Source organism: Lepidochelys kempii, chromosome 2 (assembly GCF_965140285.1).
Source record: "Lepidochelys kempii isolate rLepKem1 chromosome 2, rLepKem1.hap1, whole genome shotgun sequence".
In the NCBI taxonomy this organism is placed as follows: Eukaryota; Metazoa; Chordata; order Testudines; family Cheloniidae; genus Lepidochelys; species Lepidochelys kempii.
This window is the reverse complement of record NC_136381.1, coordinates 87,032,872-87,050,367: the sequence shown is the minus strand read 5'-3', so window position 1 is coordinate 87,050,367 and position 17,496 is coordinate 87,032,872.

Below are 17,496 nucleotides of genomic sequence, written 5' to 3'. Positions count from 1 at the left end.
TGGGGCTCCACTGAGCCTGCCCATTCCACCAGCCTGGGCTTCCTCAACCTGTCCTGCTGAGCCAAGCACTCAAACCTTCTCTAGCACACACAGCTGCAGACAGACTGAAATCAACTCTGTGTGGGAGGATTCAGCTTGGAACTTTACCCAGCACTCAAGTGCACACCTCCTTTGGGGTGTAAACCCAAAATTATATTGTCTTGCACAATATAGAGAGATCTGTACAGCATAAGCTCATAAAAATTGCCCCTCCCTCAATTTGGAGGGAGATATGCACAGTTTTTTGTCCCCCCGACATATGAATTGCACAAACTGGGTTTTGAAATAAACAAGAAATAAGTTTAACTACAAAAGGTAAATTTTAAGTGATAAGGGATAGCAACCAGAACAAAGCAGATTATTGAGCAAATAAAACAAAATACACAACCTAAGCTTAATCTGCTAAAGGAACAGGTTACAAAATGTAATTTCTCACCCAAAATGGTTTTTTTTGGCAGATTGCCGAGTTTCTGCAGTTTAGAGTTCCAATTATTTCTCTTTACAGACTAGACCCCTGTCTCAGCTTGGACTCAGCCCTTGCCTTTCCAGTTCCCTTGTCTCTTCATGTGCTTTCAGCAATCTTCCTTCTTGGGCAGAGAGGCAATGGAGAAGAGCCCTGATTGACTCACTTCTTCAGCCTTAAGTAGGATTTACATAAGACGGGAATCCTTTGTTTCCAGTGGAAAAATACCAGCAGTGTCCAAGGTGATACTCCGTCCCAGCAGATGATAATCATAAGATGACCCTGCAGTGTCAAAGCAACATCCCAGGAATCGCCTCAGGAAGGTGGGAGATTAGTATCTTCAAAGTTCTATTGTCCTTCTTAAATGGCTCATTCAGGCTGATTGCTGACTGTCTGGTGGGCGTTCCCACAAGTACACACACAGTTGTAATTGTTACATAGTCAATATTCCTAACTTCAGATACAGAAATGCAAATTGGATAATCGCATTCAGCAAATCATAACCTTTCCAATGATACCTTAAATGACCCATCTTGTATAAAATATATCAGTTTTGCCATATTCATATCCTAATATTTCTATGAAGAATATGGGGTGTAGTGTCACAAGACCCACCCCCAGAAACCTCCCCCAGCTGCAGGAAGCTCAGCACCCTCCGCCACTTCCTACCCTCATCACTCCTCAGCTGTGTGGGGAGGAGTCACTGTACAGGGAGCTGCTCCCTTATCCATCCAACCCCTGTGCATCCAGATCTCCTATACCCAGATATCCCTGCCAAGCCTCACCCTGTACATCCAGAACCCCCCTAGCCCTCCAGACTCAAATACCATGCCACTGAACCTCAACCCCTGCATCTGGAGCCCCCCCTGCACCCAGACCCCACCTATGCACCCAGACCACTCCCCACTGAGCTCCCTGCACTCAACCCCCACCCTGATGCCCCACCCTGCACCACCCTGAGTCACCACATCCAGATCTGCATGCCACTGACTTCCAACTAGCTGCACCCATACCTTCCTGCTGAGGCCCCCACACCCAGACCTCTTTGCTGAGCCCCAACCACCTTCACCTGGAAGCCCCTCCAGAGTCCCATTGCTCCTGTACCTGGAACACCCCCAACAAGCCTCTGTGCATCCAGATCTCCCCACACCTTGACCCCCCATTGAGCTGCCTGCATCCAGATTGTCCCACATAGAATCCTCTCACCCCACACCTAGATCCCCCCAAAACTGAGCCCCTCCACACATGGATCCTGCAAGGTTGAGCCTACCTACCCCACCCCTGGTGTACCTTGCACAAAGGAGCATGGCCTCAAGGTGTTTCTGGGACAGGCCCAGGCCTTGTGCTTTGTCAGGGTTGGGTGCAGCCGCACTGCTGAGTCCATGTCCTGGGGGTGGGGAGACTGCAGGGTGACCTCCACCTTCATGGACCCAATGGCCTGTGCTCCCCACTGCCATGCTGGAGCATCTGCATTTATTTATTGACAAAACTTGCAATTTTTTAAAATATGGTGTGCAAAAATTTTAATTTTTTGGCACAGAATGCCCTCAGGAGTAATTTATTCCATTTGGGAAAGATCTGAAGTGTAATCAATCAAACAGAAGTATTTAGCTTTCTTAACTTTGTCAATAATAGTCTGACATACTACCAATACATTCATTCTGAATTCAGTTTGATAAATTTTGAGGTACTTGCCTTAATAGCTTCCATATAATCTCACACCACATCATCAATCATCATCATCATATCTTTCAAGCAATTCCAGTAAACCCAGCAATCAATACGGGAACCACCAGTTTCCCCCCTGAATTTTTCACGTAAGTACAGTAAAGTAGCCAACAGACACTACAATTTTCTTCTATAAGTTTAATAATTTTGCATGTATTATTCAGACTACTTACTCATAGAATCACACTATTTAAGGCCAGAAGGGACCATTAGATCATCTGTGTATATCATAGGCCATTAAATTTTACCTATGTACTAAAAATTACTCAGCTCAATAAAAGTGTGAATTATTTAACCCAATAATTAACCAGAAAGAACTCAGTATTATTTGTACTGTATCTAATTCATTTCAAATGAAATATTATAAAAATAAATTAGGAGATGAGAGAGGTATGATTAGATTGGTCAATTCCTACTGAACTTTTGACCTCAATTTACAAATGTTTGCAAAAATTCAAGATCACTATTCTAAGATAGAAGAGATCTTAATTTTAAAGCTTTCATTGCAAAATACTGATCACAACCCAACCATACATTCTCATCATATACCCTAGACAAATCTTCAAGATGACCATGGAAGTTTGCTGGCAAACATTCAGACATTTCAGAATGACTCAGCAAAAGTGCCCTCTTTATTGCCATGCAGAATCTTAGAACATGCCCATTTGCTCCCTAGGTTTGAGATATCCCATCGGGCTTTACTGAAGTGTTTATATTGATTTTCTGGTTTCATTAAAATCATCTCCTACTTTCAGTCATACTGGACCAGTGGCGCTGGAACAGATGGGACTGAGGGCCATGGCCCTCCCACTTTTCACTGGATTGGACCCTGCCCCTTCCCCGAGTCCCCACCCCCGCACCCAGGCCAGCAGGGAGCCCGACCAGTTGTGGGAGCCCTTCAGCATGGTCCTTCCACCTGCTGTGGTGTGGGGCTGAGAGAAGCTTCTAGCCCATGTCGCTGCCCTCTGGGCTCCCTGCCCAGGGCAGGTGGATGTGGAGGGTCCGCGCCCACTCCCCACAGCTGCCTACACAACTCTCCGTAACCCAGCCCTGGCCAGGGTGGGGGGGTTTGGAGCTGCAGCCCAGCCATGGTAAGACCCGGGTGGGCAGCTGTGGGGAACCACGGCGTGGACCCTCCACCTGCCCTGGGCGGCGGATCTGGATGGGGCAGGCTCCCCAGCTGCGCTCCAGCTTCTGACTTGGCCAGGGGCAGGGCCCTCCAGCCCCTCTGCTTTTGGGAAGGATCCAACATCCTTGTCCTGGACCATGTACTTTTTCCTCCTTTCATCTCTTACTGGTACTTTCCAACCTCTTAATGGGCTTTTCAGTAGTATAGAGCTTTTAGTCTGCAACAACTTTTTGCCCTCTAGGAAAGGTGACAATAGATGTTCTTTTTTTCCTGGCAGAACAGCTCTGATGTAATAGTCCCAGAACAGAGCTTCTGTTGAATCATAATTATTAATAGCTAACTCCTTCAATTCTCATTTGAGAGTGGGATTGGTAGTAGTTATAGGCATCTTTTTACGTCTAGATATTCTGCCGCAGAAACGTTACATATTCTTGAGTTAAATGTCAGTGTTGAGTCTTATTTCCAACCTGTATGGTGACAGTAATACTGTATGCTTGATAAGACTTGAAAGCATTGGAAAGATGACCTTGTGGTTAAGACACTGGATTGGGACTTGGGAGATATAAACTGAATTCCAAGTTTTGTCAGTCTCCCTGCATGACCTTTAGCAAGTCATTTAATCTCTGTGCCTCTGTAGAATCATGATACTTCCCTACCTCACAGAGGTGCTGTAAGGACACATTCATTAATGTCTGCAAGGTGCTCAAGTCCTAAGGTGACTGGGGGGGACACATCTTGATATTAAACTTATTTCCATAAGTAAGTGTTGCCAAAGCACTGCAGAAATGATAGTTTACAGCCTTACAATTTGGTAGTTACAGAAATATTCCTTCTAGATTGCAGTCCTTCAAAGATTAACTAATTCACATAAAAACAGTCATGTGCAAAAGAAGGAGTACAAGTAATTGCTGTATGTAACTATGATTACCAGCAAATATATCTAATAATATCTGATCTACTGTAAAGCTCAGTCTAATAGTGAATATTGCTGAAGGTAGGAAATTTAATAAAAGCCTAATACAAAGCAATAAAAATTGAACACATAATTAATATAACTGAAATGCCTGATGTCTCATGCAAAACTTTGAAGAACTCTTTAGATTCAGTTTGGATACCTTATGTAACCCTTCTGCCCTTCAGAGTTGGCAGCAACAAGGGCCGGGTTCAATATCTAGGGGTTCCATTCCAATAACACAATGCAAACCGGCTCGAGCCCCCACCCAGTGACCTGGGACAAATATATACCAAAAAGAACAAGAATTAAAGTGCCAACTTTATAATGATAAAGAAACAATCACTTAATTTCTACTAAATACCAAGGCTACTTCATAACCCACATATATAATCTTCAGTTATAAATATAAACTGATTAAATCTAAACAAGTTAGTCCACAGTTAGTCACAGAAACACAGTGAGAAGTAATTCAGAGTTCCAAAAGTTTGAGTTCACCTAAGTCTCAGTTTTTATTCATCAACTCTACACAGCCTGCTGAGTCAAAAAGCAATGCAATATCCTCTCACCACTTGTTTGCAAAAACAAAAGGAGTACTTGTAGCACCTTAGAGACTAACCAATTTATTTGAGCATGAGCTTTCGTGAGCTACAGCTCACTTCATCGGATGCATACCGTGGAAACTGCAGCAGACTTTATATATACACAGAGAATATGAAACAATACCTCCTCCCACCCCACTGTCCTGCTGGTAATAGCTTATCTAAAGTGATCATCAGGTTGATGATCATCAGGTTGATGATGATCACTTTAGATAAGCTATTACCAGCAGGACAGTGGGGTGGGAGGAGGTATTGTTTCATATTCTCTGTGTATATATAAACTCATTGGTTTCCTCCAAAGGACCTCAGGAAGCCCACTTTAGCTTCCACAAGCCTGTGTGCTAAATGTATTGGCTCCTCACTAGTCACCCCAGGTGCATCATAAGTTAACCGTTTCACTGGTCTTATCACCCTGTCTCGTCTATTGAGAATCTCTGTTGCCGAAGTAAGGGGAACATCCTCTTGAGTGACGGATGGAGAGGCTTCCCTGGAGGGTCCCTCGGCTACTGGCGTAGGCCCCTGCACTCCTAGTTCTAACGCTGGAGGGTCCAAGGTGCCCAGGACATCCTCTACCTGTCTGTCCCCATTGTCCAATAACCTGTGTGTGTCATCACAGGGGGGTCTCATCAGCAGCACCGGGGTATCAGAAAGGGGCCTAAATAGTTCCGCCATTGGGTTTAGGGCGGAAGAGGGAAAACTCTCGTTTGGTTCAGCTGATCGAGACTGAAATCTTGTCTCCATCCCAGGATACACCAGGGTTGTGTCTTCCTCCTCAGACTCACTCTCAGATGTGCAGAATAGGGGTAAGTTAGCTGCAGGGGGCCCACTGTCTGTGTTGGATGGCGGCTTTGGTCTAGCACCTCTGTTCTGCCCGGCGGCCCTGCCGTGGCCCATCTCACAAGGGGTGCTTACCAATTCCCCCACAGGGAGCAAAAGGTTTGTATGCACCGTATTTATTTGCCCTGGACCGTCTTCAGGTTTGATCTTGTAGACCGGCAGATCTCCCAGCTTTTCCATCACCAGGTAAGGTATTGCCTTCCATCTGTCAGCTATCTTGTGTTTGCCAGCAATACCCAAATTTCGCAGCAGGACTCTGTCCCCCGGCTGGAGCTCCTGCGAACGCACTCTAGCATCATATCGATGTTTGTTGCGGTCTGCGTTCTTCCGAGCCGCAGCGGTAGCTAAGCGATAAGCATCCCGCAGCTTTTCTCTTAGTCGGGATACATATTGCTGATGAGTTTCATAGCTATCTCCATCCTCTGATACACCAAAGCACAAGTCTATGGGTAATCTTGGTTCTCGCCCAAACATCAAGAGATATGGGGTGACTCCCGTAGCATCGTTCTTTGTGGCATTGTAGGCATGCACCAGAAATGCGACATGCTGGCTCCAGGTTGCCTTCTGCTCTGGTCGCAAAGTTCCCAACATATCTAATAGGGTTCGATTGAACCTCTCTGGCTGAGGATCACCTTGGGGGTGATAAGGCGTTGTCCTAGACTTTTTAATTCCTGCTATCTTCAGCACCTCCTTCAGAAGGTGACTCTCAAAATCCCGCCCCTGATCAGAGTGTAACCGAGCCGGGAATCCATAGACTGAGAAATATTTGTCCCACAATACTCGAGCAACGGTGGTGGCCCTCTGATCACGTGTGGGATATGCTTGTGCATACCGTGTAAAATGGTCAGTCACTACTAGAATGTTTCCAACATTCCTCTTGTCTACCTCTACAGACAAGAAATCAATGCATACCAACTCCAAAGGTTTGTTGCTGGTGATGTTCTTGAGATATGCAGCCCTCGTGGGCAGAGTTTTCCTTTGAACACATCGAGCGCAAGTCTCACATTTCCTGCGAACATCTTCAGCCATTCGGGGCCAATAGAACCTACTACGAATAAGTTCCAGGGTCCTCTCCATCCCTAAATGCCCAAAGTCATCATGCAGGGCCCTCATGGCCAGGGCTCTGTACTTTTTTGGCAGTACTAGTTGTGCTCGTTGTTTTTGTAAAGGGTCAGTGGTCATTCGGTGTAGCACTCCCTGAATCAGTTTTAGTTTGGTCCATTCTCTCAATAGTAGTTTACCCTCCGGGTTAGGTGGGACAACCGCAGTTGGGCTTCGCCCCTCCCTTTTGGCAAGTAGTGTATCACGAATGTCAATATCTTGCCGCTGGGCTTCTTGCCAGTCAGCCGCATTGAGCATGGGCAAAGGAGATTGGTCTAATGCAATATAGTTCACCGAAGCAGAAGGCATGCATTCAGGGGGCAGGCCCAAAGCTTCTGCAACACATCCCTGAAAGTCTTCACGGGCCTCTGGCTCTCGGCGACTCACACTGCAAATAGCTCTCACTCCATCTGTGGGTATCACAGCAACTTCTGGAGCCTGCGGACGCCTGGACAATGCATCTGCATCTACATTGCTTCTCCCTGATCGGTACTGAATGCTGAACTCATAGCTAGCCAAGGCGGCCACCCATCTCTGCCCTGTAGCATCCAGCTTAGCACTTGTTAACACACAAGTCAGTGGATTGTTGTCTGTCCACACCTGGAACTGAGCACCATACAAGTAGTCTCGAAATTTCTCAGTGATGGCCCATTTCAAGGCCAAAAACTCCAGCTTGTGGGTGGGATAGCGAGTTTCACTATCAGACAATCCTCGGCTGGCAAAGGCTACAGGTTTACATTTGCCTTCCACTTCCTGGTACAGGACTGCTCCCAGACCCTCCAAACTGGCATCAGTATGCAGGATAAATGGTTTGCTTGGGTCAGCAAAAACTAGGACTGGAGCATGAGTTAGGCAAGTAATGATTTCTTGAAAAGCCCTTTCACATCTCTCATCCCACCGTGGCCCAAATGGTGCAAAGGGGCCATTGTGTCTCTGCACAGGAGGCTTTGGGGACCTCCCCTTATTCTTGGACTTAGATTTGTTCTTGCTGGACTGATGTCCCCTGGTAAGATCATTCAGAGGCTTTACAATCGTAGCATAGTTTTTCACAAATCTGCGGTAGTAGCCACTAAATCCAAGGAAGGTCTTGAGTTCTCTGTAGTTACTTGGACGTGGCCATGTAGTGAGTGCTTCTATTTTATCAGGATCAGTACTCACACCTTCTTGGGACACAATGTGACCCACATACTTCACTGAGGTTCTGCAGAACTGGCATTTGTCAATTGAAAGCTTCAGACCATAATCCTCCAACCTATCAAGCACTTTAAGAAGTCTTTCTTCATGCTCCTCTAAGGTTCTTCCAAACACAATCAGGTCATCCAAATAAACTAACACTTGCAGTAAATTCATGTCTCCCACAACTTTCTCCATGAGACGTTGAAAGGTGGCAGGTGCTCCAGAAATCCCTTGGGGCATGCGTTCGAACTGATAAAACCCTAATGGGCAGATGAAGGCTGTCTTCTCCTTATCTTCTTCTCCCAGAGGGATCTGGTAGTATCCACTTCGAAGATCCAACACAGAGAACCACTGGCTTCCCAGCAAACAGTCTAAGGCGTCTTGCACTCGAGGCATAGTGTACTGGTCGACCACCGTACGGCTGTTTAGGGTGCGGTAGTCAATACACATCCGGATTTTCCCATTCTTTTTGCGGACTACCACAATGGGTGAGGCGTATGGGCTGCGGGACTCTGTAATGATGCCATTCGCAGCCAGCTCCTGAAGATGATGTCGCACATCTTCCATCTCAGAGAGAGCAATCTTCCTAGATCTCTCCCTGAAAGGTCGAGAGTCATGTAGTCTGATATTGTGCTCTACTCCTTTTGCACATCCCACATCCCACTCATGCAGTGAGAACACCTTGGATCTTTCACAAAGTTTCTTCCTCAGGCGATCTTTGCAGTCCTCGGACACTAGTGAATCTCCAAAGTCAAACTTTGCTGGGTCTATTGCCGGAACTGGAGTTTCATACTGGGGTTTTACAATCGACTCAGGCTCAAAGAGGTCTGCTATCTTTTGTCCTTGCTTCACAAAAATATCACGACTCGCTTCATTAGCAATCAGTATAGTCACCCTTTCCTGGGCTTCAGCAGGTAGGGTTATGACTCCACTGGGGACCAGCACTCCTTCAGGGAGCTCTCCTCCCATCGGCTGCTCTATCATTGCTAACGTCCCTTTACTGCCTTTCAGACAGGTACTCATGACAAGCACTTCTTGCTCCGTCCTTGCAGGCACTACTAAGGGGGTTGTGCCCGCGTACTTCAGTGCCCCAAGCGGTAGCTCAGATGTGTCCCTTTTAGCGCTCTCAATTTTCCTATAGGCTTCAGCACAAAGCGTATGGATCATCAGGGTATTCAGGTACTGGTCCCCAGCCCGCCTTCTGCAGTAATCCGCGAGTACCTTGAAGAGACTGGAGTTGGTCCCTATCAGCACAGACACATCAGAAGTCCCTTTAGGGTCAGGGCATATTAAGGCAGCTGTGTCTACCTCTTCTCTCACCCCAGCAACCTCCTCTGGGAATTCCAGGTGCACTATGACATACCCTTGATAGGGGTATTCATCCATGCTGAGGCCACATAGGCCAAGGCCAGTCAGTGGCTGTATAGGCAGGTGCCTAAGCATCTGTTGGTAGAATGACTGAAATATAATAGTCACTTGAGATCCAGTGTCAAGCACTGCTTTACACTCCACCCCTTCGATCCTCACCATGACCTCTGCTCGAGGCCCTATCAGTCCTGCAGGGATCCCAGCTGGACAGTCTTTTCTAGGGGAATCTTCAAATCCTGCAGACCTGGGGGGTCCCCGTCCCCAGACCCTCTGGCAGCTACCGGATCTCTCCCAACTGATCCTCAGCTTTCCATACACTAAGGAGGGGTTTTCTTCATTACGGCACTTGGCAGCACTGTGTCCATCCTGACCACATCGGTAGCAGAAGAATTGACCTTTCCCCCTTCGCCTGGGGGGGATGGTGGCTCTAAGTGCGGGCTTCTCAATCGCCACAGTTTGAGGCTTCTTATTCCTAGAAGTCTTAACTCGGTCAACGGTACTTTGCAGCTCAGCTATCCGTTCCGTCAGGACCTGCATTTGTTGGGCAAGTTCCTCTCTGGTGCTCACCATCAGTACACTGGCCATTTGCAGTGGTGTTGTGCTGGCTGGCTCCGATGTTTGGGCTTCCCAAAACTCACTGGCAGCCTGCCTTTCTTCCTCCTCTCGGACCTCTTTTATCAGCTGGGAGTAACTTGGGGGATGTTCCCGTCGTTCTCTTAGCCGGAGATGAAGTAGAATCGGGTTCTGATACTGAGTTCCTCTTACAATTTGAGCCAGTCTGGTCTGATCCATCTGCTCAGCAGTCACTGCTCCCCTCATGACAGCTCTCTGAAGCAGTCTCTCCAGTCTCTGTATGTAGGCTGAAGCCTTCTCGCCCTTTTGTTGTCGGGAATTAAGGAACTTACAGTAGCTGTCTTCAGGGCCCTCTACGCTCCCAAAGTTGTGTTCAAGGGCCTCTAGGCAGTCCTTCACACTGACCCCAGGGTCAATGAGCTTCAGGGTGCGAATCACATCTAATGCTGGGCCGCCAAGGCTCTCTATAAGGCATCTTCGCTTTTCTGCATCTGGTACGGCCCACTCTTGCAGCATTTCAGTGGTATGCTCTAACCAGGGTTCAAACTCCTCCTCCCCAGCAAATAATCTTAACTTACGACAAGAGTCTGACTCAGCATGGGGCAGCACAACCTTTTCCAATATTTGCCCCAGAGCTTTTGTCCAATCATCAGCCGAGGCTGCAGCCTCCGAGCTAGAAGCTGCTGAGCCAGGGCCCAACAAACCTGACATATTAGCCATTATACAAACAGTAATTTCCTCAAAATATAAGCACAAACAAAAAAAAAATATAAATTGTTTCCCAATGTAGTGGATCACTCAACAGGTGCTTGCGAGGGGTACTGACCCAGGCGATCCCGGATGAGCCCCCAAAAATGTAACCCTTCTGCCCTTCAGAGTTGGCAGCAACAAGGGCCGGGTTCAATATCTAGGGGTTCCATTCCAATAACACAATGCAAACCGGCTCGAGCCCCCACCCAGTGACCTGGGACAAATATATACCACCCCCGCTGGGCGCCTCCAAGAGGCAATACTTCCCCTCTCGCAAGCACATAGTCTGAGTGTAGCAAAAGTCTTTTAATAACAGAGAGAAACAATGTGGCATTATGTTGAGGAAACACCACCAACCGGATTCATAACACAACCCATGAGCAAAAACAACCCCACCCCAGGCAAATTGGAGCAGGCCCTTTTCCCTTTGGTTCTTGAGTCCAGCAACCCCAAAAGTCCAATGCCCCAAAAGTCTCTGTCCCTGGTCAGGGCAGCCCCAGAGTTCGAAAGTTTATCGGTGGAGCTTTACCTCCCAACCTGGGTGGAAATGGGACGGGGGTAAGAGGCACCTTACGTGATCTGAAGCTGACCGCCCCATAGCTCCATAGCGGCGCTCCGCTCCGCTCCGCCGACCGCCCCATAGCTCCATAGCGGCGCTCCGCTCCGCTCCGCCAGCCGCCCCAAAAAACTCCTTCGTGCAGCTGCACTCCGCTCCACCAGCCGCCCCACAAACTCCTTCGCTCAGCTGCGCTCCGCTCCGCCAGCCGCCCCACGAACTCCTTCGCTCAGCTCCACGGCCCACAAGCAGCTCCTGCCATCCACACACTGCTCCGTGTTGAACTGCTTCACCAGCCGTCCCGCAAACTGCTCCACAATATATCTTCAGGCTCCCCCACTACTTAACACAACACTCAGTGATTTCAGCGCTTAGGTGAATTCAGCTTATAGTAGGGGAGCCCCAGTGCTGGTGCACTGTCAGCCCAAAGTGAGCTCAGCAGCCTATAACTAGACTTCTAATGAAATCAAAATTAGCTCTGATATTCCACAGTGGAGAGAGGAGGAAGTGCAATCAGCATGTAAGGCCCTCACCAAGGGGCCCATGCCACCAAGTACTACTACTTGTCCCCAGCCTCTCTCCATTCACACAGTTTTGGAACCCATGACCCTTGCCTAGCGAGTGCTACTTAGATGATGGTGAATCCCTCCATCGTAACAAAAGGCCACGTACAGTTCCAAGCACAGTTCCCATAATCAGGGTAATAACAATTTATTCTTCCTGCCCCAATAACAGAGACACTGGGGATCCCACAGCAGCCAAAGTGACCATTTGGGCAGCTATGGTCTCATTCTAGGCGTGGTGGGTGTGCCTATGCAAATGAGATCGGCCCCTGAAGTTCTTTTCCACAACTTGCCACACCTCACCACCAGATGTCAGGGTGGAGCTCATCCTGACACTGCTTACACTTATATATTTGTGTATAAACTAATAATTAATGACCAAAGTAGGATGATCTGTACGGGTACCAGACTACACGAATCATTCCTTGTGTGCGTGGTGTCTAACACCCAGGTGAGTGATGAAGAGCCCCACTTACTTACAGCAAAGTTTGTAAACGCCCCAAGCATTCAGTCCCTGCAGTACTAGTAGCAAGAGCATCATACTGTGCATGATCCCTGGACCTCTTGACTCTCCCCTTACTTGTGCCCTGTCTAAAAAAATATGATCAGTGAACCCAGAGAGAATCCAACGCTTAAACTCTATCTGCTATAACAGTAGTAGCTGCTCTTTTTCACCGGCCCTGAGGGTGGATATCCTAGACATGGCTTGATCCTGTGGCTCTCCAGGAACCACTCTATATGCATGTATACAAATTACTTGGCTTATAGACAGGTCAAAAGCCACTTCCAGGGGAAACAATGGGAGTGCTGTGATGGACATGGGCTTAGCAGGGGCCCAGTACTGCTGATTAAGTGTCCAAGAAGCTTATTTCTTTAAACTGCTGTTTAGGTAACCTACTGGTCAGTGTATGTGTTACATATCCTCCTCTGTGCTCAGTCCACAGAGGTGATAGGTCTTTACAGCACCCACCTAGAGATTCTTGCTCTTTAGCTCAAGCTGTGGAGCCTCATGGAGTTCCCCAGTCAGACAGCCAAGATAGCAGCTGTCATACTTGGTTAATCTGTGGATGGGCTAGAGTTTACTTACCGCCCCTTTCCTAGTGCCTCAACACAACCCCAGCACATGAAGACCCAGAATTCAGTCTTTGAGGATTTTCAGCAAGGATTGAACAGGGTTAACCTCCACACAGTCAAGTTCAAAAAGAACAAGAATTAAAGTGCCAACTTTATAATGATAAAGAAACAATCACTTAATTTCTACTAAATACCAAGGCTACTTCATAACCCACATATATCATCTTCAGTTATAAATATAAACTGATTAAATCTAAACAAGTTAGTCCACAGTTAGTCACAGAAACACAGTGAGAAGTAATTCAGAGTTCCAAAAGTTTGAGTTCACCTAAGTCTCAGTTTTTATTCATCAACTCTACACAGCCTGCTGAGTCAAAAAGCAATGCAATATCCTCTCACCACTTGTTTGCAAAAACAAAAGGAGTACTTGTAGCACCTTAGAGACTAACCAATTTATTTGAGCATAAGCTTTCGTGAGCTACAGCTCACTTCATCGGATGCATACCGTGGAAACTGCAGCAGACTTTATATATACACAGAGAATATGAAACAATACCTCCTCCCACCCCACTGTCCTGCTGGTAATAGCTTATCTAAAGTGATCATCAGGTTGATGATCATCAGGTTGATGATGATCACTTTAGATAAGCTATTACCAGCAGGACAGTGGGGTGGGAGGAGGTATTGTTTCATATTCTCTGTGTATATATAAAGTCTGCTGCAGTTTCCACGGTATGCATCCGATGAAGTGAGCTGTAGTTCACGAAAGCTCATGCTCAAATAAATTGGTTAGTCTCTAAGGTGCCACAAGTACTCCTTTTCTTTTTGCGAATACAGACTAACATGGCTGTTACTCTGAAACCTGTCACTTGTTTGCAGAAATCTCCAAGAGTTGCTTTTTTCTGCTCTGCTGGACTGTGGAATCACTGAATAGCGAGTCAGCTAACAAATTAACCAACTAACCAGTATTAATTACCTAAATGAATAACCTGTTACGCAGAAAGATACAAAACAGAATAGCAAAATATAAGTGACTCTTTCCCTATCATTACATTTAAATAAGAAGAGAGTTTTACTATACTGGTTAAGATAACTTGACTAAAACAATTTGGCTAGAATTAAAGAAGTTTCAGAGTATACAATTAAAATGAAATAAATTAATTTTCCCTTTCTATAACTAACCCTGCTGCAAAATGCTTCAGAGTTAGGAGGCACATGCTTGCCAGAAATCTAACCAAAACCAAGTCTAAATAGCAGGGAAAGCCCCCCACAAAAACCAGCATATAAGCAGGCAGCAGCATTTGAATTTCTGCATCATGGCACTTGGCAGGGTTTGCAAATGGCCACGGTGAATAGCTTAAAAAAGAAAAAGAAAGAAAAAAAGCAGCCCTCGAGACAAGCAGAAAAACTGCAGGTCATGACCGACTAAAAATGCCAGCCCGGCTGGCCAAAAGCAAACAAAAAGTCACTTGTTTTAAGTGGACAAGATCATGGGTCCTTCTATAAAGCAGCTGCCCTGACTACTTGCCCTTAATAGAGTTTATTAATCTAGTTACAGGAAGCCTATTGAGCATGTCTGTAACCATCACACCCAGTTCCAGACACCTCTGGGTATGGAATGCTAATTGTGCATCTGCCTAACAATGACCCAGATACAATTCATTCCTCCCCGCCCCCCCACTCACGCTAGATCTCTTAAAGAAATATCTCCCTATTAGTCCCATGGGTTACACTTTGGCATGGAGTGTCAGTCTTCTCTCCTCCAGTGATCCAGGCGGTCAGGAAAGGAGCTCGTGAGGGAAACACCCACCCATGCACACACACAACAGGGCCTTCACTAAGTCACGTAGGGCCAGTGACCAGCTGAGTCCCCACAATACTTTCAGTGGGAGTGGGGGGGAAAGGAAAAGAACTATCTTCCCCTTGCCTGTGAGAACCAGGTTCCCTGAGAGAACCAACTGCTTCCATCATCTGTTGGCCTGTGAGAAAATAGGAGAGGAAACATCTCTGACCAACACTACCTGCAGAGTGGAGTGAATGAGTAGCAATGACTAACTGATCATAGTGATGTGAATAGGTGACAGAATACGGCTAAAGTGAGGAGTCATATATACAAATTGGGTTATACTACTAAGGCTTCTTAAATGAATTGCTGGGCCATGGTTGCCATAGCAGGCAGCGGAGACTGAAATCTCCATTAGAATACATTGACTGTGCTATGTGGACTGTGGCAAAGGCAACCTCATTTAACATCCTCTGATCCCACTGCAGAAGTTTTTCTATATTTCTCTTCTTCCATTATTTGATACAAAATAACAGTTGGATGAAAACAGAATCTTTTCTTAAAAGTCCATTGGTGCCTGCTTCTTATTCCCATCTGAAGTTATAATCCTCTGCTTATGATATTATAATCAACTTCCACAGCAACTAATCATGCTATCAAAAGCAAAGGATTGTGATTTCAGAAAAGGAATAGACAGCAAGAGCAGATGACCTCTTAGGGAACAAAGACCCTGTTTATAGGAACAAAAGTCACCACAACCACCACCTACCTTTATTTTTAAAAAAACGAGGGAGGTGCTTCAAAATAAGTTTTGTGAAGTTTCCATGTGGCTTCACAAGGTCTTTAAATAAGAGACTTTTGCGCTTTGATTTTGACTGAGATGAAACTAGAAAGAGACAAGCTGGCATCTTTAATCATACAAGAGATAGGGAAAGCATTCAAGTGCAAAGAAGTATGTCAGCTAAATGCTAGATCCCCAAGAGATCTACAGGAAGAAGTTCAAGTTTATGATCTGACCTGTATTAATTGACTAAGTCAGACAGATGTCAAAGACTTTATAAACATATAGTCACTTACAGCCTGTCCCTACTGAGCTCTCATAAGTTATTCCAGATAAAGCACAAGAATAGAGTAAGTTGAACTATCCATAACAAATAATGTATTTGTTGTATGATGCCAGTTTGTGAATCAAACCTGAATATATTTGTTATTCTTAAATATTGGTTATAGTTTGAATAATTGTCACATGATAGATTGTTAACATGTCCTCTTTGGCTAATAATTGATGGCAGGTGGTTACTCATTTAAATCACATGATATTCCACCTGCTCTGTTTGAGTGAAGGGTTTTGGTATTTTTTGGGATTAACTTTGTATTGAGTTTCATAGACTATGAAAAGCATGAAAAGGTAAATGATTTACAGCTTATATATGTTTCCAAATGCTATATGCTTCACAGGAGCGCCAATAGAATTATGGAATTTACAACTTGTCAAAAAGCTACAAAACAAGATGATACTACACAGACATTACACATTAGCCCCACCCTAACAGTAAGAAAAGGGAAGACATACAGGAATAGGGAGAGTAGGGAAAGGAGAGGTTAGGTGGAAAGCAGGTCTGGCATTCTTTGAGCCATCTCACCATTTTTATTCAAATGTATCAAGAAACAGAATCCAAATTTCTTTGAGTTCATATAATTGCTTTTTATGGCAAGAAGGTATTCTTTCTTTGGCAGCTAACCCAGTCAGGTCCGATTACCACTGCTCTATTAATGAAGTATATTAAGGAGCTGAATAAGAAATCCCACCCTATAGGACTAACTGTTGAACAGATAATCCAAATCTGTTCTAAAATTTATGAAAGTGAGTTCACGAGTTAATCTGGGTCACAATTTCTACACTTTCTAACCACTATCCAAAATATATTTAATTCGGTAATACCTTAGCTTGTAGCAGATGCAGTTATGCAAGATTGGAGAGACAGAAATAAGACATCCTTGTGACTAAGGAAACATGAACAGAAAAGCAATCAGGGAGCTCTCTCTCTCTCACACACACACACAGAGCGCGTGCTTGGCTTTGGGGCCCTACACATGTCAAAGCTGATCTCCACTTTCTTTTTAAATAAAGATTCTACATTTTTTTCTTCTGGCAAACAGACCCTTGAGAGTGGGGGAGGGAGAAAAACAACACCTTTCTAGCAACAAGAGGGAAAGCTCAACAGCACAAAGGTTCTTCAGTCTAGCTGAGAAAGATATTACAGAATCCAATGGCTAGAAGTTGAAGCTAGACAAATTCAGACTGGAAATAAAGTGTAAGTTTAAAAAGGTGAGAGTAATCAATCACTGAATTGAGCACAGGACATGGTGGCTTCTCCATCACTGACAATTTTAAAGTCAGATTAGATGTTTGTCTGAAAGATATGCTCTAGGAATTTGGGGAAGTTACATGGCCAGTGTTATACAGGTCAGACTACATGAACACAAAAGGTCCCTTCTAGCCTTGGAATCTATGAAAGGGGAGTACAGGCTAACGGATTGAATATAAGGACCCTCCTGTGTTATAATTCCAGCAGATTGCAAAGTAGAATAGCAAATATATTGCTAGGATGGTAACTAATGTTATACATTTATTTCATATAATGCATCTTGCACTGTTTTTAAGGTGTCAGGTAAGTGACCTGGGAAGCAGACCAAAAAAAAAAAAAAAAAGTCATGAGGGAGGAGGAAGGGTCAAAAGACAAAAAGGAGTGAAGAGAAGAAACAGAAATAGAGGTGTGTTGTAGGCCCCTGAGCTCGAAT